At 47.8% G+C, this 20,698-nt stretch overlaps 1 pseudogene across 1 annotated transcript in view; it reads right to left on the reverse strand.

Annotated features, from left to right (window-relative positions):
• LOC147122828 (uncharacterized) overlaps window positions 1–20,698 on the reverse strand; it is a 1,078,287-nt pseudogene that overhangs the window by 534,996 nt on the left and 522,593 nt on the right. The window contains exon 11 of the transcript XR_015080342.1: window positions 9,191–9,393. The product of XR_015080342.1 is annotated as an uncharacterized LOC147122828 (transcript). The remainder of the gene's footprint in view (window positions 1–9,190; window positions 9,394–20,698) is intronic.

The following is a 20,698-nucleotide window of genomic DNA, read 5'->3' on the forward strand; positions in this document are numbered from 1 at the left end:
CCGCCGACTACAATGGCGGATTCCCACGTTTGCCTTCTTCCCCCGCTGGCTGCAATGGCGATTGCCGTGCTGCTGCCGTTCTCGCCTCCCCAGCGGTTCTCAATTCCCCGACGCTGCTTTTACTCCCCCGCGGTTCCCGTGGGCATTCTCGCTTCCCCTGCTGTTGCGCCTCTCAGCCCCGCATGCAGCCCGGTCCTTTACACCGGCTGCGTTTGAGTTCTCCGCGGCTCTCATGCCTTAAGCTGCCCCAGTCGCTGCGCCTCTCGGCTTCGATTGCAGCCCGGTCCTTTTCCCGGCCGTGGTCGAGTTCTCCGCCCTTTTTCCTCCGTTTTCCCTCCCCCACTCCACAGTCAACGCGGCCGACTTTCTGCTCGTGTCGTTGATCGGCTTACCCACCACCGTGGTAGAAGGGATGATCACTGCCTGTCGCTGATGGAGGGCTTCGTGGTCAGAACTTTTCTTTTTAACCCGGGTTCTCGATGCCTCCCGTGCGATGGTGCTCAGCAGGATGATGAGGGCGGATGCCTCTTCTCGACGCCCGTTCTGAGGACGAAGCTGCCTTGGATGTAAAACTGCCGCAGGGTAAGATCGGACTCGTCGCCACTGTTAAGTCTGTGTGTCCCAGTTATGCTTATTATAAATCACTGGACACAGACCACAAGAATAACTTTTAACAGGTCTTTACTATTCGGAGGTCAGGGCTGAACTGCCCAGCAAATCCCTACACAACGTTTATATACCGGTGTGGTCACCACCGGTATTACAGTATACAGCAGCCAAGAGAAAGTAGTACATCTCTTAAGGTAGTTCTCTTAAGATGGAACAGGTTACATACACCACAACCTTAATGCGAGTGTTGTGCCTTTATGCTTTCAGATAATCAGCAACCAGATGACCAGCCTATCCCTGAGTTCCCACTGAGAATGAGGAAGGAGAAGAGGAGGAGGAGCAAAGCACCACATCACTGCATCTCTCACCCGCAGGCACCACCTCAGCTACTGGGACTACACAATCTTTAGAGGCAAGTTTAGTAGAGGGGCCTGCACTGGGTGATGCACCAGGGACGAGCGGGCTGCAGCAAGGCCAGGGGGAAAGCGTAGCTCGGGAGGCAGCTCCCCGGAGGGCAAGTTCGTGCGCGAGTTCTACTGCACAAGACTCAGATGAGGACCTCGATGGGGAGGCGTTCACAAGAAGGGTGATGGGCATGCACACCGAGATGATAGGTGCCGCAAGGGTGCCCGAGAACCTCTCAGCAATGGTAAGGAGCGTGGAGGAGTCTGCCTCCAACACTGCACAGAGCTCTGCGCACACCATGGAGCCCATCATTTCCATTGTGCAAAGGATAGTGGACCCCTAGAGAGACCGTGCAGATCCAGACCTCCTGACACGTGTCATGGGCTTCTATTGCAGCACAGGCGGAAGCGTCACAACTTCTTAGTGCTGTAATGCAGGCAATGGTTGGTGGCATCGAGTCTCAGACTGCTTTCATGCAGTCTCAGCTTGATGCCACGAAAGATCTGACTGCTGCCATCGTCACTGGGTCCACCACAGTCCACCGGGGATCTCACGGTGTCACAGCAGGCCAGCAATCTGTGCTCCAGCAGATTGCTAGGGATGCTGAGGTGCTGCCCCGGGGGAGTGGGGGTAGGTCACTCGATCAGGAATCTGTTGTCCTTTCTCAGGATGACAACTTTCCTGATCCCACCACTGCCACTCCGCCATTGCACTTGTCACTGCCTGTCATCCAGCCAGCCCAGATTGTCGCTGCCCAGCATGAGGTGGTGCAGCGTACAGCCGGGCCTTCCAGGCCCAGAGCTAGGCGAGGGTGTCCTGTAAGGCCATCTGTAGTCTCTGGCACTGACACTCAGCAGCCTTCCACAAGCCAGGGAAATTGCATTCTGTGCAGGCATTCAAATGTCACCCTGCCCCTGTTACAATACAAGTGTGAAATATAATTTGAGCGAGGAGGCATAAAAAAGTCTATGTAAAATCAATAACATTAAATACATCTGAGGCCTAAACAAAAGAAGAACTGTCCATGAGGTGTAATTTCAGAAAACACTGAACAGCCTATCTAATTTAAACAACAGTCTCCCAGCTTGTAGGAGAAACCTGATCATTTTTATTAAAATGTTTCGCCCTGGTGGAACTCTGCCATTCCAAGTTTACTCTTATACTCTGAATCACTCAATGGGGGCAGTTCAAGTATGTCCAAGAGCAGTTCCATTCACTTATGTAAAATTTGGTATTTCAGAAAGCTTGGATGCCAGTGTAAATGTGCCCAAGCCAAGAAAAAATAATACCACCTGGTTACTGCTCTGCACTCAACTGGTACGAATTTTTCTAGGCTCCTGTGTCTCTGAATTAGTACCCAGTCGAGTCTGAAACACTGGTTTCCAAGAAGTAGATGAAACTGTTCAAGGATGGACCATCTTGCAAGGCTTCACATCGATGGTGGGACCTTTAAATCAGCTATCAGATATTGGAAAACCTAAGGTGACACCTTGCCACTGGTGCGGGTATCACAAAATTAACCTTATAACCTCAGAGCAACTTTGGGTGCAGAATACCTGAAATGACAGGAAGAGCCCAATAAAAGGAAGGGTTATTAAATTGTAGGTAGATATATACTTAGCTGGAGAAATACTTGATACTGAAAGTATTCTCTTTTCATTTAAAAGATGACAGATTTTCTCTGAAATCATAATTTCTGAATTGTAAGAAATAGCTGTTAGATTCAAAGATGGGTTTTAATTCTTAGAACAAAGACTGACAACAAGCAGCCGGGAACAGATAGCAGAAATGCAAGCAAGGTCGAATATCAAGCATCAAAAGACAAATAGAAGTGATAAGGGAATCGTAAAATGCAAAACAACACAGGGTGGTGGGATAATAGACAAAAATGGAGCCGAAAAGTCATAAAATGTCCTTAAAGAAACATAACAAAACATTCCTCAGAAAGATAGGAGGGAGGCCTTGTCAGTTATGCAGAAAGGGACGGCGAGGGATGCCTTCCCGCTTCACAATTGGACAATAGGATGGGGGATCAAATGATTGACACTAGGTGATTACCAGCCCACCGAAATAACTATAAATATAGACGGCCGAGAGAGGAAATCAGGCAGTCAGGGGCGAAGGCTTCTCCGAGGTGGCCTAACACCTTGGTCAAGTTTAGCCTCTGAGGTGGCTGATGGCCTAACACCTCCAACAGCTTGAGAGATGACCCAACGGAAGTGACCGCTGCAGCAGACTGCAGGAATCCACCCAATCCCAGACCACCGTACTGGCTCCTCATCCGTCCGGTCATGGCATTCCGATTCAGGAGTCGTAGATCGCGATCTACTGTCACGGGTTCTATGTCTATTATACTCAGCTTAAAATGTATGTAACATCTGATTATGCTTTAAAACTGTAGCTCTTTAATAAAAGCCTTGCAACTTCTAAAACCCTTTTGGGTAATCTGTGTGTGGCCTGTGATCCGGATCTTACAGAATGCAAAACTGCTCATGCAAATGGAAAAGATTCATGCTTGACTTTCTCTAGGAATAAATGGAAGTGATTAGTGGCATGAGATTCCAAGTAAATAGGCCACTGAATTAACGAATCCCGTGTATGTAGTAGAGTCAGACTTGCAAAGTCTCAAAGCACAGATGGACATATTTTTCAAATACATTGGCCCTGAAATTGTGGTCGGTGGCGTAGCTAAGGAGTACATTGCCGACCTCTGAAAGAAATCCACACTTACCTGGTGCGAGGCCCCCTTCGAAAACTTGCATTGTTTCGCTGTGGAGTTGAGCGCAGCATAGTGGCCCACGGATCCCAGGGGCGCACCATGTACGTAAGCGTACCCGAGATCACGTGGGGCGGTGCTCCAATCGATGCCCATTCATGATTTTTTAGTCACACTCACCCCAGTTGTATTAATAAATAAATCAGTCTCTCACTGCAGCGGAATGTTGTCATTGTACATAGCCTTTATTGCCTTCTTAAAGGTTTGTACGAACCTCTCAGCCAATCCATTTGTGGCTGGATGATACGTGGCGGATGTGTGATGCCTTACCCCATTCTTTTTCAAGAACCTCCGGAACTCTTCGGACACAAACTGTGGTCCGTTGTCGGAGCAAATCTGTTCTGGCAAGCCATTCCTGGCAAAAATGGTCCGTAGGACTGCAATAGTTTTCTCCGTGGTGGTGGAGGACATTTTGATGACCTCAGGCCATTTCGAGTGCGCATCCACGGCTATTAAAAACATTGAGTCCATGAATGCACCAGCAAAATCAAATGCATCCGTTGCCATGGAGATGAGGGCCACTCCCATGGGTGTAGAGGGGCCTGTGGTGGTGCATTTTGGACTTTCTGGCATCCTGAGCAGCTCTTGGTCAGGTCCTCGATTTGTTTATCGATTCCCGGCCACCACACATAAGCCCTGGCTAGGCTTTTCATTTTTACCCCTCCCAGATGACCCTCATGAAGCTCATTGAGCACTCTATCCCTTAACTTGGGTGGAATTACCACTCGGGATCCACACATCAAGGTCCCCCGGCACACTGACAGCTGTTCTCTCCTTGTCGAGAATGCTGGCAACAGTGAGTCACCATGTGCTGGCCATCCCTTTGCCGTCAAATCATATACCCGAGACAGTGTCGGGTCATTTCGGGTTTCCTTTTCGATACAAGCGTTAGTTACCAGTAGGTATTCAACTATAGTCGAATGGAATATTTTGACAGGATCCACTGCTGGTGCTTCCTCCGCAGTAGGCAGTGGCAGGCGTGCTAGCCCATCAGCATTTCCATGCTGTTTCGTGCCCTTATATTCAATCTCATAGTGGTGCGCCCCTAGAAAAAGTGACCATCTTTGTAGTCGTTGCGCAGTCATCACCAGAACGCCCTTCTTCGGATTAAAAATGGAGACAAGAGGCTGGTGATCAGTCAGCAAGGTGAATTTCTGCCCGTGCAGATAGTGATTGAACTTTTTCACTCCCCACACTAGGCTGAGGGCCTCCCTGTCAATCTGGGCGTAGTTACGCTCGGCTGAGGTTAGTGATCATGACGCAAAGGCTATTGGTCTCTCTGAGCCGTCCGAGAATTTGTGCGACAGCACCGCTCCAATGCCGTAGGGTGACGCATCACATGCCAACCGAATTGGTAATGCTGGGTTGTAATGGGCCAATACCTCTTTCGATGTGATTAGTGTTTTGCTCTTCTGGAAAGCTCGTCTACATTCGTCACTCCACTTCCATGGCACCCCAGTTTGCAGTAGGGTGTTCAGTGGGTGTAGTATTGTAGACAAATTTGGCAAGAACTTATGGTAGTAGTTTACCAGCCCGAGGAACGACCTCAGTTGTGACACATTTTCCGGTGCTGGAGCCTTGACTACTGCCTCAATCTTCTCTGGGGACTTATGTAACCCCTCTTTATCAATAACGTGGCCACAATACGAGATCTGCTTCTGGAAAAACTCGCATTTGGGGCGGTTAGCTCGGAGCCCATATTCCTGCAATCTAGTGAGCACCTGCTCCAGGTTGGCAAGGTGATCACTGTCATTTTCGCCCGTGACCAGGATGTCGTCCAAATAACACTGGGTCCCTGGGATCCCTTGCAGGACTTGTTCCATTGCCCTCTGCCAAATAGCCGGAGCTGATGCTACCCCGAATACCAGCCAGTTGTATTGGTAGAGACCTTTATGGGTGTTGATTGTGAGGTATTTTTTTGATGCTTCTTCTACCTCCATTTGCAGATACGCCTGGGCCAGATCAATCTTAGTGAAGCGTTTCCCTCCAGATAGCGAAGCGAAAATATCTTTAATCCGCGGAAGTGGATATTGTACGATGTGAAGGATTGGGTTCACTGTTACCTTAAAGTCCCCACAGATGCGAACCTTCTTTGGTTCCCCAGGCATGCTGCTCAATGACTTTTTCATCACAGGGAATATGGGTGTAGCCCACTCGCTCCAGTCTACCTTGGACAGTACACCTGAACGTTGCAGACTCTCCAGCTCTGCTACGACGGCTGGGTGGATCGCATAAGGTACCGGTCTGGCCGCAAAAATTTTGGGCTTGCGTTTTCTTCAATTTTAATCATTGCTGTCATGCCTTTTAGTGTTCCGAGTCCTTGCTGGAACACTTCTTTCACGTCAGTTAGGATCTTTGACAGTCGCCCAGGTGTGACGTCGTCATCCCTTTTGTCAGCCACAGTCAGTGCCTGTGTGGAATGCCAATCCAGTTGTATTTTCCGGATCCATTCACGTCCCAGTAATGGTGGTCCTCCATCTTGCATACATACAGGTCTAGTTTTGGTGTTTCCTCACCGTTATATATAACGGTCAGCCTTATTTTTCCTTTGGGGTAGACTTTTTGCCCCGTGTACGTCTTCAGAATAATTTTTGTGTCTCTCAAGGGTATGTGTGAGAATAGCCGCTCGTAGTCCCATCGGTTTATGACGGTTAGGGCTGATCCTGTGTCCAATTCCATCTTTACCTGGACTCCTGCTATCTTGAGAGTGACCCAAATGGTTCGGTGATCCTCCGTTGTGATCACATTATGTAGTTTCAGACAACTCAGTTCCCTGCTTTCGGAGTCGTTATCACTCTTTTGTTCGTCTGAACTATTCTCCGTCGTCATCTTATGTACCTTCTTGTACTTTCCTTTGGTAGGTTTCTTATTGCTGGTTTGCTTTTCCGACCTGCAGACTCGTGCTATGTGTCCTACTTTTCCACACTGTCTGCACACTTTGTCTTTGAACCAGCAATCATTCTGGTCATGTGTTGTTCTGCCGCAGCGATAGCACTTCTCTGTTCCATATGACATTTCGTTTGTGCCATATTCTTGCGGTCTCTGTTGTATCTCTGCAGCGCCCCGTGCTGCTGCTTCATATGATACCGCAATGCTGAAAGCCTCTTCCAGCGTAAGGTCCTTTTCAGATAAAAGCCGTTTCTGGGTTCCTTCACTTTGAAGCCCACACAAAGGTATCTGCCAGTCCCGCTCCAAGCTGGCAGTGTTTCGATAGTTTGCGCAGTTCTGTTAAATAATCAGCATTTCTTTCATCCTTATGCTGGTTCCGTTTGTGAAACTTGAATCTTTCTGCTATCAGCAGCGGTGTGGGGTTTAAATGTTCCTTTAGTATCGTTACTATGTCTTCAAAACTCTTTTCCTTGGCTTCGTTGGGGTTACTAGATTTCGTAATAAACCATACGTCTTTGCACCCATTAAATTTAACAATACCGACGCTTTCTTGTCATCTGACACCTCATTTGCCTTGCTGTACACCTCTATTCGTTCGACATATGTAGTCCAATCTTCGACTTCATTGTCAAATGCGGTGATACTGCCACTCTTCGGCATTTTGGGTGTGGTTTAAAATGGCGTCTCCCAATGGCTTAAAATGGCGTCTCCCACGCTTTCCTTCCTCCCCCGCTGCTGCCGACGCCGCTCCTGGCGGTTCTCGTGGCAATGGCGGCACCCTGTAGGTTTCGCGTGCTTCTCCTGCGCTGCCGCCAATGCCGCTCTCGGCGGTCCTCGTGGCAATGGCGGCGCCTCGCGGGTTTCTGCGCGTCTCTCTCTCCGTCTCTCCGACGCTGCTCGACCCCTGAACACCGGCTGCACCCTGTGTGCTCTGCCCTCTCTCTCTCTCCCCCGTTGACGCTGCTCGGCCCTTTGCTGTGCCGCTCGGTCGGGCTCTAGCCCGCCGCTGTCCAGGAAGGGTCTGCGCACTACCTGTTGCCAGCCCGTTTCACTGGACCACCTTGACTGGAAAGCCAAGCCTGGCTCTCGACAGCCTCCCCCGCAATTCTCGAGTCGCTGCTGGATAACTGGGCGGTTGCCCGTGGTCGACGCCCGAGTCTCTGGCCTTGACCTCCAATCCACTGTTCTCCAGGAACGAATCTCCGGGAGGTGATGCAGAGTTGCAGGTAGGTTCGAACCTGCCTCGTTGCCAATGTTGCGTCCGTGTATAATAAAACACAGACTGCGGAGAACGGTATAACAGGTGTTTACTCAACGTGGCTCAGACTGCAACTGATCTGTACAGATTACTACTCAGCGTTATATACAGGTGTGGTCACTGCCGGTACTACAGTATACATGAGCTGTACAAAGTAGTTCCCCCCTTAAAGGTACATACATTACAGGTGGATATAGATATTTATTTTGAAGATTTTTTTATCATGACAGATATTTCAAGCTGCTGCATATCCCCCCTCCCCTTACGCAGTGCAAACAGGTTCCGGCGTCTGTTTGCACCAGCCATAACATTTTCCTGCATAATTGCTGGGCAGGTGGTGGGCAATTAGCCCAGCTCTGCGCCAGCAATAAGGATTTTACAGTTGCAGCAGATGATCTGTCAAATCGAAACTTGACAGATCACAAGTTCAGGATTTAGTGCATGCGAACTTGCGGTCAATTTTAAAGGCGGTATGACGGCGTACGCCATCATACCGACGGCAAATTCTGCCCCATTGCTACATCCATGCTTCTCCTCACTTCAAGATATAGTAACCAGATGAATTTAAAAAGAAAATAATCACAGGGTACTCTATCCAAAAGAATAAGATATAGCTGAGAAGCATTAAATTTGCAATTAAATTGAACATAAAGTAGTGTGATTACAGGGGGTTAGTTGCCTTTTTTAAGTTTTATTTTCTGTCCCTTAAGGACATAAGCATTCATTGTACAAACTCAAAGATATGCAGTTACAATGATTTAATCCTTTAGAGGATAGAAATTACTATCGATGATCTCACAGAATCACAGAAACCCCACAGTGCAGATAGAGGCCATTTCAGCCCATCGAGCCTGCACCGACACATATCCCACCCGATCCCCGTAACCCCTACACCAACACATATCCCACCCTATCCCCGTAACCCCACGTATTTAATCCCCCTAACACTAAGGGTCAATTTATCATAGCCAATCATCCTAACCCGCACATCTTTGGACTGTGGGAGGAAACCGGAGCACCCGGAGGAAACCTCAGTGATATTAAAACAAATATGTTAGTGTCTCTGTGGACAGAGGAAATATCACATGAGCTTTCATCCGTAGATATAACCAACAGTAATTTCTAGCCTAATTTGATTAAAAATCAAGCCATTCTCTCATGTTAATATGATTTCTAAAGTAAAACAATCCAAGGTAACTGTATACCCTACTTTAATAACAGCATGACTAACATTCATGGCATCTTTCTCATACCTTCTGGCCTGCGGTATCATTTTGGTGTAAGATGGAGTTGAGAGCTTTTTGCCTATCATGCTGTGGTGCTGACTGCTTCTGTCTTTTCAAAACCTTCTTTTTTGACCATGCACTTTGGGGAGGCACGCTCACCTCTACAACAGAGTAAATTCTGGAGGATTCTTGCGATATAAGGCCTCTCCAATCATGATAAACATTTCCTCCTAGTGAAAAGAGATAACATTAATTAATTTGTGTTACAAAGAGGTGCATCTCATCTGTAAGATATCCTTCTGAGCCTTTGTATTGTTTAAATTTTTAATTGAAATCTATATGTCTTTGTATACCTGCGTTTTAGTTATATACAAAAACAATCGATTTCAATTGAAGGAAAATTGTGGACATTACACCTGCAATTATGTGATTCTGTTTTTGCTGTGTACGAGATCCTAGGCCACAGGTGAATGTTAGGATGCAACACTCAGTGCCATGGGATGGGGAGAGATGCAGGACCCACTCCACTCAACTCAACTCCTAGCCTGAGCTTCATCAAAGAGTGAGGCATCAAGTGGAGGCAGCCGTGATTCCAAGCAAAGAGGGAAGGTCATTCAGCGACTGACACCAGCTGGCATTGCCAGCAGCTTGGGAGCTGTCCTTGTGCCTGCCCGCTCAGCTTCAAAGGTGGTAGGCTAGGCAGATGAAGAATGAAAGGAAGAAAAAGAAAAAAGGAAGGAAACTTACTACAAAATATCTCATGAGAAAGCCCAGAAGAAATTCACCTCCTTATTTTTTCCTGTGAAGTTTCCAATCAGTTCAACTACCTTCTGATGACTCAATGAAAAGATCCAACCACTTAAATACCCTTTCCATGGTTATTTGGACTTGTTCATAACTCGTAGTCAAATTCAAAATAAAGAATTGGCCCAGATTTTCCTGTCAAACCTAACAGCACTCACCATTATTTATGAGCAAAGTGCACAGCAACTTCAGACGAGGCCAAATGCGCAATTAAATGCAAGAATCTGTAAGTTGCTGTCCGAGATGCACCGCTCTGCCATTAGCTTCACAAGAGTGGCATCTCGCTGTCTGCCTCGTTAGTCAAATACATTGAACGGCATGAAGTTCCTGCATTTGCATGGTAGATATGAACTAAACTCGGCTTGTCCATTTCAGTCTAAGTACCCTTTTCACCGGTGTGATAAGTGTTAATTACTGCCAAACAACCTCTCTGGCACTGAAAATTAACTATGACAAGTGTGGAGTCATAGTCCTTCAGCTTTTAAATGTTATTGGCAATTTTTTTTAAATTAGTTACTTTTTTAATACTTTTTCTTTCTGTCTCGCTTTTCTCTCTCTCTTAATCCAATCTTTCTTTCCCTCTCTTTCTTTCTCTTTCTGTATCTGATTTGACATTGAATTCACTATTCTAACTTACACTTCCTGGTTCAGACTCACCACTGTTCATTTCACAGTCCTTCAATCTCATTGGTTAAGGAGATATACAGTTACTTGCCCTGTTCACACAGATGCCCGATGCCCTGTAAAGGGCGCTGTGCCGTTTCCATCTCCCATTTCTAGCAACTTCCAGTGCAAGATCTCATGGAAATTAAATGGACAAGGGTAAGTCCAACTAATGGCGGGCGCTGCTCGTTGACCGGCTACAGAAAATTCTGGCCATTATTTCACATTTAACGGAATTACAAAGCACACTGTGACTGCTCTAGAGTTTGAAAGCCAGTTTGAACCAACCTTACACCATATGTATATCAAAATAAGCTTGTTCCAAGAATTTGGATTGCTTGGGGTAGAATTTCTTCTTGTTTACACCAGTAATATCAGCGGAACTGGGTGGAATCGGCTGAACCAGCGCAAATGATTGAGGAATTTTAAATGTAAGTGAGTTATGCCCAAAAACACTTACGTTTGTGTTTTCTGCAATCTTTTACGTTGATTTAAGGCTCAATGTGCCCAGATCAGACCCCGCCCACAAAACTGGCCACACCCCCAGGTTGAAATTGTGAGATTCCACTGATTGCGCTGGTTAGGGAAGGCTCTTCAAATTGCGCTAATTTTTCTTAGGCGCACAGGCACTACTAGGCACGTTTTAAAAGGTTTTTTTATATTAAGAAGTATTTAAGCTACTATTAAATTGACTAGTGTACACCAATGGTTCAGTATAGTTTTACTTTTAAAAGTCATTTTCAGTGATTTTAAATCAGGTTACTTAAAGGTGGAGGACTAGACACACTTATTAAAAACATCATAACCAATTTTCAGCTGTATTAATAAAACTCCACCAGGTTACCATGTTTAAATACATCAAGGAATAATTTTTAATCGAAAGAAAATAAAAGGAAACAATTACATTCTATTACGCTCCCTAATTGCGCTGGTTCATGGAAGATTTAACATTTATGATTATGCAAATAGATTTTAGTGCAAACTTGAACTGTAACCTAACCAGCACAATTTCAAGTGCATTTTGGGTTCAATTTTCCGATTGCACCCAAAGCAGAAACTCTACCCTCTGATATATAGTGACTGGGACTAATGGGAAACTAATGGGATCAGATCGTTCACACATTTTACCCCCATGGGCTTTTCATAGAAACAGAGAAACATAGAAGATAGGAGCAGGAGTAGGCCATTCGGCCCCACGAGCCTGCTCCGCCATTCAGTGAGATCATGGCTGATCATCCAAATTCAGTACCCTGTCCCTGCTTTCTCCCTATATCCCTTGATCCCCTTAGCCTTAAGAAATATATCTAACTCCTTCTTGAATATATTTAATGAATTGGCCTCAACTGTCTTCTGTGGTAGAGAATTCCACAGGTTCACCTCTCTCTGGGTGAAGAAATTCCTCCTCATCTCAGTCCTAAATGGCCTACCCCTTATCCTTAGACTGTGACCCCTGGTTCTGGATTCTGCCGCCATCGGGAACAGCCTTCCTGCATCTAGTCTGTCCAGTCCTGTTAGAATGTTATAAGTTTCAATGAGATCCTCTCTCATTCTACTAAACTCTAGCAAATATAAGCCTAATCGGCCCAATCTCTCTTCACACGTCATTCCTGCCATCCCAGGTATCAGTCTAGTGAATCTTCGCTGCATTCCCTCCATGGCAAGAACATCGTTCCTCAGATAAGGCAACCAAAACTGCACAGAATACTCAAGGTGTGACCTCACCAAGGTCCTGTACAACTGCAGCAAGACATCTTTGCTCCTGTACTCGAATCCTCTCGCTATGAAGGCCAGCATGCCATTTGCCTTCTTAACCGCCTGCTGCACCTGCATGCTTACCTTCAGCGACTGGTGCACAAGGACACCCAGGTCTCGTTGCACTTCCCCTTTTCCCAATCTATTGCCGTTCAGATAGTAATCTGCCTTCCTGTTTTTGCCACCAAAGTGGATAACCTCGCATTTATCCACATTATACTGCATCTGCCATGCATCTGCCCAATCGCCCAACCTTTCCAAATCGTACTGGAGTTTCTCTGCTTCCTCCTAACAGCACACACACCCACCCAGCTTTGTGTCGTCTGCAAACTTGGAGATATTACATCTAGTTCCCTCGTCTAGATCATTAATATATATTGTGAATAACTGGGATCCTAGCACCGATCCCTGCGGTACCCCACTGGTCACTGCCTTCCACTTGGAAAAAGACCCGTTTATTCCAACTCTTTGCACCCTGTCTGCCAACCAGTTTTCTATCCAAGTCAGTACCTTACCCCCAATCACATGTGCTTTAACTTTGCATGCTAGTCTCTCATGTGGGATCTTATCGAAAGCCTTCTGAAAGTCCAAATACACCACAGCCACTGGTTTTCCCTTATCTGTTTTACCAGTTATATCCTCAAAAAATTCCAGTAGATTAGTCAAGCATGATTTACCTTTTGTAAATCCATGTTGACTTTGTCTGATCCTGTCACTGTTTTCCAAGTGCTCTGCTATTACATCTTTTATAATAGACTCTAGCATTTTCCCCACTACCGATGACAGGCTTACCGGTCTGTAATTCCCCGTTTTCTCTCTACCACCTTTTTTGAATAGTGGGGTAATGTTTTCTGCCCCTTGGTATTCCTCAGCTCTACCCATACATGATTCCACATCATCAGAGCTAATATCCTTCCTTACTATTGTGTTAAACTCCTCTTTAACCAGCAATGCTACCCCACCACCTTTTCCTTTTTGCCTGTCCTTCCTGAATATTGAATACCCCTGGATGTTGAATTCCCAGCCTTGGTCACCCTGGAGCCATGTCTCCGTAATCCCAATTATATCATATCCGTTTACATCTATTTGCGCAGCTTATTCATCCACCTTATTATGAATGCTCCTCGCATTAAGACACAAAGGCCTAGAAATTGAGTGGGCTTAGCGCCCATTTTGCGGCGCTAAAGGGCATTGCGCTGGACTTACAGCCGGTTGTGAAATTGACTAGGGCCCAACATCGGCGTTACACCGGTAGCGCTGCGCCGGCACCGATGACGTCATCGGTGTGCGCAGCGTCCCGGTTGCCGTGGTGACGGGCCCCAGCGCCGAAATTCAGTTGCGGCCGCCTCGCCTGTGGCAGCCGCAACTAAGACTCTGGCAACAGAGTCTTGCACGACTTTGCGCCGGCGCATAAAGGTGGAGCGGCGGCCGGCCGCTTTCCCGCCGGCCGCCTGCCCGCACCTCCCTCCCCGGACTCCCCCACCCCCCCCCCCCCCCCGCGGAGCAGATGCTTCTCGGCTGCGAGCCCGGCACTTCCCCGAGGTGCCGGGCTCATTTTTGTGGCGATTTAACCGGCCAGCGGGTGGGTGCAGGCAGCTCCTCCTTAACTGAAGGGGGAGGCCTGCACTTCCCGAGCCTGCCGCACCGCATCGGGCGCCGCAGCGCCGGAATAGCGCCGCAATGCGGCGCGTAGCGCCAGTTTTCAGGCGCAAACAGCCTTCAGTAGCGCCGGCAGCCGTTTGGGCGCGGCACTACTGAATTTTTGGCGCGCACAGCGCGACTTAGCACCGGCGCTAAATTTCCGGCGTTAAGCCCCAGCGCAGCGCAAACTCAATTTCTAGGCCAAAGCCTTCAGGCTTGTTTTTTTTTTAACACTCTTAGACCTTTTAGAATTATTTTTTACTGCGGCCATGTTTGATTTATGCCCTTGTTTTCTCTGACTTCCACTTTTGCTTTCCTCCTTCCTGTCTTTTGCTTCTGATGGGCCTTCAATAACCACAAAACTAGAAGTTATAGACTTAAACAAGTTGGCTTTTAATCACTAAGATCAGAGCTAACATCTCAACACACCAACTGGTTCACAGGAATGAGTCATACAGATCCTGGGATCTTTATGTAAGAGAAGTCAGGGGCGGAGCCAAGAGCCAAGACCTGGAACCTTCCAGGTTAGTCGGGAAAGAGGAAGTGAAACTATACACAATGGGGGAGGGTAATATACATGAGTGCAAAATGAATACAGGATCAAGACAAACAGATTTCATTACATTCACCCCTTCTATAGATTTAGTCCATCAGGGTGATGTTTCTTAAAAGTTAGTATAAGTGAGTCTGTCAGGAGGTTTTGCAGTTCTCAGTGATCAGCGCAAAGCCGGCTAGGGTGCCTCTAGGAGAGTGGATTCTGGTTCCTCCGCTGTCCGGGCCTCCGCAGTGTCTTCCAGGTTATCTGCAGTGTCCTCCAGGTTAAAGTTGGGTATTGATACCTCTGGGCGTCCTGTCTCTTTGTAGTGTAGGTCTTCATCGGGTAGTCTCCCATCATTCTCTCCGCTCCCCGAGGGAGCGAGGTCTTTTATGGAAACAGTGTCCTCTCGCCCGTCAGAGTATTCGATATAGGCGTACTGAGGGTTTGCATGGAGGAGCTGTACCTTTTCCACAAAGGGGTCCATTTTATGGCCTCTCACGTGCTTCCGCAATAGTACTGTCCCCGGAGACGTCAGCCACGCGGGTAGAGATATGCCCGAGGTGGATTTCCGGGGGAAAATGAACATCTTTTCGTGAGGGGTAGCGTTAGTGGCAGTACATAACAGAGACCTTATGGAGTGGAGCACGTCTGGGAGGACTTCCTGCCAGCGGGAGGTCGGAAGGCCTTTTGACTTTAAGGCTAACGTGACAGCCTTCCAAACAGTAGCATTCTCCCTTTCCACTTGCCCATTACCCCGGGGGTTGTAGCTAGTGGTTCTGCTAGTAGCTATCCCCTTCGAGGGCAAGAACTGGCGCAGCTCGTCACTCATGAATGATGTCCCCCTATCGCTGTGTATGTAGTTCGGCATGCCAAACATGCAGAATAGATTACAGAGACACTTGATGACCATGGCACTGGTCATGTCTGGGCAGGGAATGGCGAAGGGGAAGCGGGAATATTCATCAATGATATTGAGGAAGTATACGTTACAGTCGGCAGAGGGAAGGGGTCCCTTGAAGTTCAGACTTAGGCGCTCGAATGGCCGTGTGGCTTTGATAAGGTGTGCACGGTCAGGCCTGTAGAAACGAGGCTTGCATTCCGCACAGATGCGGCAGGCTCTGGTCATTGCCCTGACCTCCTCGATGGAATGGGGCAGATTGCGGGACTTTATAAAATGGTATAGTCGGGTGACCCCTGGGTGACAGAGGTCGTTGTGGAGACCCTGTAATTTGTCCGTATGAATGCTGGCACACATTCCCCGCGATAGGGCATCTGGTGGTTCATTAAGGGCTCCCGGCCTGTACATAATATCATAGTCGAACGTGGATAGTTCGATCCTCCACCTGAGTATTTTGTCATTCTTGATTTTCCCTCTTTGTTTGTTATTAAACATGAAAGCCACCGACCGCTGGTTGGTGAGCAGGGTGAAACGTTTGCCAGCTAGGTAGTGTCTCCAGTGCCGCACTGCCTCCACTATAGCCTGTGCCTCCTTCTCAACAGAAGAGTGCCTGATTTCAGGTCCCTGAAGGGTTCGGGAGAAGAAGGCCACAGGTCTCCCAGCCTGATTGAGGGTCGCAGCTAAGGCAAAGTCTGACGCATCGCTTTCGACTTGAAAGGGAATGCATTCATCCACTGCACATACTGCAGCCCTTTCAATGTCCTGTTTAATACTGGTGAAAGCCTCCCGAGCTTCAGCTGATAGTGGGAAGGACGTCGATTTAATGAGGGGTCGGGCCTTATCAGAGTAATTGGGCACCCATTGGGCATAATACGAAAAAAATCCCAGGCACCTTTTTAAAACTTTGGGATTGTGTGGCAGGGGCAGTTCCTTTAGGGGGCGTAATCGGTCAGGGTCCGGTCCAATTACCCCATCTTCCACCACACAGCCGAGGATACAGAGACGGGTTGTGTTGAAGACACATTTGTCTTCGTTGTAGGTTAGATTCAGTTTTAGGGCAGTTTTTAAAAATCTCGCAAGATTTAGATCGTGGTCTTGCTGGTTGTGCCTGCAGATAGTGACATTGTCCAGATAGGGGCAGGTAGCTTGTAGTTTATTCTCGTCAACCATGCGGTCCATCTCACGTTGGAAGACCGAGACCCCATTTGTTACTCCGAAGGGCACTCTGAGAAAATGGTAGAGGCGCCCGTTCGCCTCGAAGGCGGTGTATGGGCGGTCCTCCATTCTAATGGGGAGCTGGTGATACGCAGATTTGAGGTCGATAGTCGAGAAGACTCGGTATTGCGCAATCTGGTTGACCATTTCTGATATGCGGGGTAAAGGGTAGGCATCCAGCTGGGTATAAATATTAACAGTCTGGCTGTAGTCAATTACCATCCGTTTCTTTTCGCTATTTTTAACTATGACTACTTGGGCACGCCACGGGCTGGTACTGCATTCAATAATGCCTTCCCGCAGGAGTCTGTCCACTTCCGCCTTGATAAAGTGTCTGTCTTCCAGGCTGTACCGTCTACTTTTGGTCGCTATGGGCCTACAGTTCGGAGCGAGATTAGCGAATAAAGAGGGCGGGCTGATTTTTAAGGCTGATAGGCCACAGACTGTGAGTGGCGGCTGGGACCCGCCATATGCTAGCGTGACACTTTCGTGGTGGCACTGGAAGTCCAGGCCCAAGATTACATTAACACAGAGTTCTGGCATCACGAGGAGTTTAAAATCCTTGTAGTCCGTGCCTTTTACAGTCAGTGTTACCACACAGTAGCCCAAAATGTCCGAAGTGTGGGGCTTAGCAGCCATAGCAATTCTGCTCCGTGTAGGGGTTACCGTTAATGAGTGCCGCCGTACCAGGCTAGGGTGGATAAAACTCTCGGTACTCCCACAGTCAATTAAACATTTCGTTAAATTCCCGTTTACCTGTATGTCCATCATGGATTTTGTCAACGGGTGTGGCCTGGATTGATCCACCGTGATCGAAGCCACTGTTGGGCCCTGGGCGGCCGTTGAGCCGGGAAAAGATGGCGGATCCCAAGGTGGCGGCCCGCACGGCACGCACGAGGCGGTGACGGAGTTGGAAATCGGATTCCCCCTGCAGACTTTGCTAAAATGCCCCTTTTTCTTACATTTGAAGCATGTAGCGTCCTTCGCTGGGCATCGTTGTCTGGGGTGCTTGGCCTGGCTGCAGAAGTAGCATTTCGGGCCTCGAGACATTGCCGCTGTAGTAGGACTCCTGGGTGAACTTCTGTGTGGGGACTCCGGCGGCGTAGAGCTGGTCTGAGACCTGGATGGGGAAGATGGCTGATTCCAAGATGGCAGCCCCCTCGGTGCGCACGAGGCGGTGAGGGCCGCATGGCCGGAAGAATAAGAGTCAGAGTTTTTCTGGGCCACGTCCAGCGATCGCGCAGTGGCCACTGCCTTTTTTAAGTCCAAGACTTCCTTCTCCAGCAGTCTCTGTCGGATATAATTCGATTTGAGGCCCGTGATGAAGGAATCACAGACCAATTCGTCAGAGTACGCGTTGGCCGTCACGGCCTTGCAGTTACAGTCCCGGACCAGGTCCTTTAGGCCCTGTAAGAAATCGTCCATTGATTCCTCTGGTCACTGCCTGCGTGTAGCCAGCAGATGTCTGGCGTACACTTCGTTTACCGGCCTCTGGTATTGGGCCTTCAGGATAGTGATGGCCTCCATGTAAGAGGTGGCGTCCCGGATGAACGAATAAATCCGATGACTTACGCGAGTAGTCAGTAGACTCAGTTTATCTACCTCGCTAGTGGATGAGGCCCCCGCGAAGAGTTCGAAGCATTTGAGCCAGTGTCCAAATTGATTTGATGCTTCAGCAGAATGTGGATCCAAGTCCAGACACTCTGGTTTTAGGAGTCGATCCATCCTAGTATTCTTTAGTGATTAAAATTGATGGGCCTTCAATAACCACAAAACTAGAAGTTATAGACTTAAACAAGTTGGCTTTTAATCACTAAGATCAGAGCTAACATCTCAACACGCCGACTGGTTCACAGGAATGAGTCATACAGATCCTGGGATCTTTATGTAAGAGAAGTCAGGGGTGGAGCCAAGAGCCAAGACCTGGAACCTCCCAGGTTAGTCGGGAAAGAGGAAGTGAAACTATACACAGTGGGGGAGGGTAATATACATGAGTGCAAAACGAATACAGGATCAAGACAAACAGATTTCATTACAGCTTCTATCCTTGCTTCCCTTTCCTCTGTCTCCCTGCACAGGTTCCCAACCCCCTGCCATTTTAGTTTAAACCCCCCCACCCCCAACAGCACTAGCAAACACTCCCCCTAGGACATTGGTCCCAGCCCTCCCAGGTGCAAACCATCCAGTTTGTACTGGTCCCACCTCCCCCAGAACCGGTTCCAATGTCCCAGGAATTTGAATCCCTCCCCCTTGCACCATTCTTCTAGCCACATATTCATCTGAAATATCCTTCTATTTCTACTCTGACTAGCACGAGGCACTGGTAGCAATCCTGAGATTACTACCTTTGAGGTCCTATTTTTTAATTTACCTCCTAACTCCCTATAGTCAGCTTTTAGGACCTCATCCCCCTCCCGTGTTTTTCACCTATATCGTTGGTACCTATATGCACCATGACAACTGGCTGTTCACCCTCCCCCTCCAGAATGCCCTGTAGCCACTCCGAGACATCCTTGACCCTTGCACCAGGGAGGCAACATACCATTCTGGAGTCTTGTTTGCGGCCGCAGAAACGCCTATCTATTCTCCTTACAATAGAATCCCCTAGGAAGTTGGTTGCTGTTGCCTTCCCCCGATAAGCCATCCTCCCCAACAATATCCAAAGTGGTATATCTGTTTGAGAGGGCGTTGGCCACAGGGAACCCCTGCACTACCTGCCTGCACCTACTACTCTGCCTGGCAGTCACCCATTTCCTTCCTGCCTGTGCAGCCTTTACCTGCGGTGTGACCAACTGATTAAACGTGATATCCACGGCATCCTCAGCATCACGAATGCTCCAGTATGTATCCATTTGCAGCTCCAGCGCCGCAATGCAGTCTGCCAGTAGCTGCAGCTGGATACACTTCCCGCACACATGGTCCTCAGGGACATAGGAAGTGTCCCTGATTTCCCACATAGTACAGGAGGAGCATGCCACAGGGCCAAGCTTTGCTGCCATGACTTACCCTTTAATTAATTTAAATTAAATCAATACCACCAATTATACTACAATTAAATGATATACTCAAGGGCCCTTGTTTCCTAGCACTCCCTGCTACACAACAGAGACCTTAGAAACTATAACCACAAAATTAAGACCGTCTAAACTTTATAAACTATGAACTTTAACTGTCAAACTATAGAGTAGTATAAATACTCACCTGGCCGTACTCACCCAATCAGCTGCTTCCTCCTGATCGCGTCACATTTTGAATCATGACGTGGTTCTGGAACGCCGCTGCCAGTCTGTGAGATTGGTAAGCCTGTGAAAGAAAGCCCGCGAAATTGAGTTTAAATACTCACTGAACCTCCGCTCTCACCGTTCCCGACACTAGCCTGTGAAAAAAAGCCCGCGAAAGTGAGTTTAAATACTCACTGAAACTCTGCTCTCACCGCTCCTGACAATGGCCTATGAAAAAAAGCCCGCGAAAGTGAGTTTAAATACTCACTGAAACTCCGCTCTCACCACTCCCGATACTGGCCTGTGAAAAAAACCTGCGAAAGTGAGTTTAAATACTCACTGAAACTCAGCTCTCACCGCTCCCGACTATGGCCTGTGAAAAAAGCCCGCAGAAGTGAGTTTAAATATTCACTGAAACTCCGCTCTCACCGCTCCCGACTATGGCCTGTGAAAAAGCCCGCAGAAGTGAGTTTAAACACTCACTGAAACTCCGCTCTCACCGCTCCCGACAATGGCCTGGAAAGGAAGTGCCTAAGAGGTGATCTTATAGAGTTATATAATATTAGTGAGAGCAGGACAAGGAGACATGGATTCAAACTAGTAAAAGGTAAATTTAGGACAGATTACAGGAAATTCTCCTTTATTTCATACATATGGAATAGACTTCCAGGAAGATTAGTGGAGATGAAAACCCCAGAATCTTTTAAGAAACAATTCGATGCTGACAAAGGGGGAACTTAAAGGTCTTTCTGGGTGGACTGACTAAGATGGGATGAAAGTCCTTCCTCATTTGTAACTCTTGT

This window comes from Somniosus microcephalus, chromosome 2 (genome assembly GCF_052327205.1).
Source record: "Somniosus microcephalus isolate GS21.2 chromosome 2, FLI_Smic_1.0, whole genome shotgun sequence".
NCBI classification, from domain to species: Eukaryota; Metazoa; Chordata; class Chondrichthyes; order Squaliformes; family Somniosidae; genus Somniosus; species Somniosus microcephalus.